The following is a 207-nucleotide window of genomic DNA, read 5'->3' as shown; positions in this document are numbered from 1 at the left end:
AAATCCTGCCAGCCGTGGGAAGCCATAGCTAATCTCATGGGGCTTTTTGGATCCTCCCCTGTCCCCCAGCTGGGACCCATCTGCCACCTAAGTGTTGTGAAGAAACAGCTTGGGAACCAGTCCCCTTACCTGGATCAAGTAAGTGATGCTAAACCACCTGCAAACAGTAGTCCTGAATTCTTACTTTGAAGTTGGGTAAAGGAAAGA

Source organism: Mandrillus leucophaeus, unplaced genomic scaffold (genome assembly GCF_000951045.1).
Source record: "Mandrillus leucophaeus isolate KB7577 unplaced genomic scaffold, Mleu.le_1.0 Scaffold462, whole genome shotgun sequence".
In the NCBI taxonomy this organism is placed as follows: Eukaryota; Metazoa; Chordata; class Mammalia; order Primates; family Cercopithecidae; genus Mandrillus; species Mandrillus leucophaeus.
This window is presented reverse-complemented; position numbering follows the sequence as displayed.